Genomic DNA, 4,494 nt, shown 5'->3' with positions numbered 1-4,494 from the left:
TAGGTATTCCTGACTATTTGTCTATCAATTTCAAGCTGCAATCCTGCCCCTTCAATTTCATGTTTCCTAGGAGGGTCATAGACCCTCATTTGGGAGAAGACTAAGCCAAAGTAGGAATTCAGCCCTTCTGCTTTTTCTTTGTCATCTGTTATCTTTTTACCATCCTCATTTAGTATATGTACCACTGTTTCTTTTCTCTGTCTTTTATTGTAGATGTACCTGAAGAAAGCTTTTTCGTTGCTTTTGGCATCTCTTGCTAACCTCAGTTAATTCTCAGCTTTAGCCTTCCTGACACCATCCCTGCAATTCCATGATACCTGTCTGTACTCTTCCTTTGTGGCCTGGCCTGCCTTCCACTTCCTGTATGCATTCTTTTTTGTTTTCAGGTCATCTCTAAGCTTTTTGTGAAGCCACACTGGCTTCTTCTGTGCTGTTTTCCCCCTTTTTTCTTTGATGGAATTGTTTTTAGAATTTCCTTTTTCAGAAGCTCCCACCCATCTTTGACTCCTTTTCTCATTAGGGTTGCTTGCCACAGAACCTTATTTACCAATTCTGAGTTTATTAAAATCAGCTTTCCTAAAGTCCAGGGTGCGCATATGGCTACTCTCAGCTTTTGTTTCCTTTAAAATCAAGAAATCAAGTATAGCTTGGTCACTTTCCCCCAGAATTCCTATAACTGCCACTTCACCAAGTCATCTTGGTTGGTTAGAATCAAGTCAAGTATAGCTGATCCTCTAGTTGCTTCCTCCACTTTCTGTAGGAGAAAGCTATCTCCAACACAAGTTAGAAATTTCTTGGAGGGGCTGTGTTTGGCAGAATTTGTCTCCCAACAAATATTGGGGTAATTGAAGTCCCCCATTACTTCTACATCATACCTCCTCAAAACATTGGCAATTTGCTTTTCGAAAAGTTTCATCCTTGTCTTCTTGATTGGGTGGTTGGTAGTAGACTCCAACCACCACGTCTCTTTTATTCCTTGCCCTATTTATTTTAATCCAGATACTCTTGGTGGAGCTACCAAGCTCCTCATCCTGTATTTCTGTGCAGGGATATATATTTTTAACATATAGCACAACTCCACATCCCTTTCAATTCCCTCTGTTCTTTTTGAACAAGTTAGTTATTCTTCAGTTTATGTATTCCAGTCATGGGAGTCATCCCACCAACAAGTTTCAGTTATACGTATCAAGTTGTATTTACTTTCCTGCATTAAGTGTTCAGGTTCATCCTGTTTGTTTCCCATACTCTGGGCGTTAGTATACAGATGTCAAAGACCGTGTGATTTACAGCTTGGCTTCCTTCCTACATTTTTATGAAGACTGTTACTGGGCCCTATTACAGCCGTTCCCTCAGTTCCTCTTACTGTGCATAAGCCTTTGTTAGCCACTACCACCAAGTTTACATCTCCCTCCACCTTAGGATTCAGTTTAAACCTCTCCTGACAAAGTTCTCCATGCTGTGGCCAAACACATTCTTCCCAGCACTCCATCTTCCAGAAAGCATAGCCCGTGATCCCAGAATCCAAACCTCTCACGTTGGCACCACTTTCGTAGCCAGTCATTCACCTGAAGTATCTTTCTTTCCCTTTCTACTCTTCTAAGTACCAGAAGGATGGATGAGAAAACTATCTGGGCCCCAAAGTCCTTGAGTTTCCTTCCCAGAGCTTCAAAGTCTGATGTGATTTCTTTGTAGCTCCGCGTGGCAGTATTATTAGTTCCCACATGGATGAGAAGAAAGTGATACCTGTCAGTGGGCTTTATGAGTGATGGAAACCCTTCCATCACATCTCTAATCTGTCTTCCAGGGAGATAGCATACCTGGCGAGTCCATGGATCTTCTTGGCATACTTGGGTTTCAGTCCCACACTGTAGGGAGTCTCCCACTACTACTGCTCTTCTCTTCTTCTTGTCGTGGGGCATGGTTTCATTGACTCTGCTTGACTAAGCCTCAGCCTCTCACTGTCGTGTGAGGCCTTCATGAATTCTTCCCCTGCAGGCTGTCCTCTGGCCTCATCCTCGAGTGCTTGGAAGTATTTCTGTAGTTCCACCAGTGAAGGGGGTCTTCCAGCTCTTCTACTCCTAACTTTCAACCTTTTCCATGGAGTTTCCTCCACAACAGTCCCCTCTTCTGCTTCAACATGCTGCTGTTCTTCCACCTCCTGTACTCTTTGCTGCTGTTGTCCCAATGTTCTATCTAAGAACTCTTTGTCTTCTCTTATACTCTTCAATGTGGCCACTCGCTATTCCAGGCCCCTCACTTTTTCTTCCAAAAACACCACCAGCTTGCACTTTTTGCATGTGTATGCCAGGTTATTCTCAGACAAGAAAACAAACATTGCACACACCTTGCAGGTCACCACTACTGGAGTGTCCTTCCCATCCATAGTCTCCATGGCTTTTTGTTTCTTTCTTTCTACTTGTAGTGGAATGACCTGTGCTTTGTCCTTTTCTCCTTCAGGGTAAATAGAGAAAAAATAGGGACCTCCCCACCAAACTCCTCAGCCAAACTCCTGTTAGCCTTCCCTGTTTGCTCTCTCTCTGAGAGCTGGCTTACTTGCATCTCCTCTGGACCAGCTGGCACAGCTCCCTCTGCTCTGCTCAATTAGGAGTCAGGAAACAGAAATACTATGGAAGATCAATGTAGATGCTCTGTTGATACCTGAGGTAGTAAAGGGCAATCATTGCCCATGAGAGAACCGACGATGGGATGGAATCCACTGGCAGCATCTCCATCACCATCTAGGAAAGATCAATAGGCAAAATGCAAATGATGAGGATCAATACCACATCAGCTCACAGTGTGTTCCAAGAGGTAGTTGCAAACAAGATGAATAAACCTTTCTAGGCTCTCTTCCTAGACCCACCACTTGGTTGAATTTCTGTGACTTCTTTCCCATCCATCCACCTTCTCAAGCATTTCTTCTCCCTGCACCCCCACAAAACCTCCATTCCTGGGTTCCTTGTTTGCTCATCAGTGTTCAAATCCAGCTTTACTCACCCATACTTTATCTCCTGCTTTCATCCTGCATCTCACTCACCATTACTGCCTTTGCCAATGCCTTTTTGGAACAAGGGACCTCCATTGCGCTTCAGCCAGCCATGTGTAGCTTGCAGTGATGGCATGTAAAAATTGTATCTGCTTTTTTGGATTAAGCAAGAAGCTGGAAGATGCAAGAATCAGGCTGTTAGGTAGGGAAGGACATTTCTGTGCCACATCTGAAATGCTCCAAGTGGCCAAGTCATAACCTAATCTCATCTTATTAATGTATTATTAATAATAAAATATATTGATCACAAGTTCTAATCCTGGCTCTCTCAGACAGTCAAGTCCATTGCCCCCAGTTATGCATCTGTCACTCTGACAGCCACAATGAACTGCTTAATCTCAGCATACCCATGATGTGTCCGATGTTTGTTTAATCATGTGACACAAATGCACCCACAGTTCTTGCAAGCCATGTGGTGCCTCGGAGCTACCAGGCACTGCACCTGCATAGACACAAAATCTTGCTTGGGGATGAGGAGAATCTGAGAATGCAGGCAGGAAAGCCAGTGGGGCACAAAGCAGAGTAAGAAGCCTCCCTCCCCAAGCATCAGTGTGCACGTTGGGCAAGTGACTATGGAGAATCCAGATCATGAACTGTATTGAAGAGATGAGAAATTAGTTTAAAGTAGTAGACTGCAGGAGGCAACTGGGATGGTCAAAGAAAGTTTGGCAAAAGTAAAGTATGAGATTGATTTAATGTTGATTACATGATACAATAGTTGCTACCCCTCTGGTATGAGTATTCTTTCCTAACTTAATCCTTGGCCTCATTTGCTCTTCTTCGATTGATGGCTAAATTGGAAAATTAAGCACCCAACACAGAATGTACCTGCCTGTAATTTGACAAGCTGGGGGGGGGGCTTATCTAACTGCAAATTTCATCCAGTTTTGTCAGGTTTGTTTTCATCTTTAGCTTCATTATTTAGCAGATCTGATTCAGATCCAAAACACGAATATAATAGGACAGATCACAGATAGAATCGGAACAGATCAGGCTGCTTCCCAAAGTTACAGATCCACACTGAATATTGCAGTCACAGGAAACCCTTAAAATATGTACCTTTTCCCCTTTAGATTCTTCATGAAGCCTAGGATGGTTTTTTCATCCATTGCGATATGTTTTGCTGTTTGGAGTGTTGACAGGTTTTGACTTTGCATGTTGATGAAACAGTGAGAAAGGCATGACTGAAGATGGAAAGCAAAATTAGTATCTATCTTCTCCCTTCTCAGAAAGGGATGTCACTGCTTTCCCTTGAAGCCTTGGTAGATCCAGGAGCTGGAACTCCACACGTGCATTTTTCCTTTCCAATCTGCAAGATTTTTTTTTCTGCCCTCCCAACAATTGCCGACCTGGGCTCCTACTGGGAGGAAGGGGAGGATATAAATCAAATAATAAATAAATAAAATAAATAAACAATTCCCTTGAGCCTGTTCCTTGGCATCTCCTCC

The 4,494-nt window shown here is 43.2% G+C and overlaps 1 long non-coding RNA gene across 1 annotated transcript; it reads right to left on the bottom strand.

Annotated features, from left to right (window-relative positions):
* Positions 1-2,714: 2,714 nt before the first annotated feature.
* Positions 2,715-4,194, bottom strand: LOC133386160 (uncharacterized). Its single transcript, XR_009763068.1, has 3 exons — positions 4,106-4,194; positions 3,038-3,160; positions 2,715-2,738 (listed from the first exon to the last, which is right to left on the bottom strand). It is a non-coding gene; the product is annotated as an uncharacterized LOC133386160 (long non-coding RNA).
* Positions 4,195-4,494: the final 300 nt, after the last annotated feature.

This window comes from Rhineura floridana, chromosome 5 (assembly GCF_030035675.1).
Source record: "Rhineura floridana isolate rRhiFlo1 chromosome 5, rRhiFlo1.hap2, whole genome shotgun sequence".
NCBI lineage: Eukaryota > Metazoa > Chordata > Lepidosauria > Squamata > Rhineuridae > Rhineura > Rhineura floridana.
This window is presented reverse-complemented; position numbering and strand designations above follow the sequence as displayed.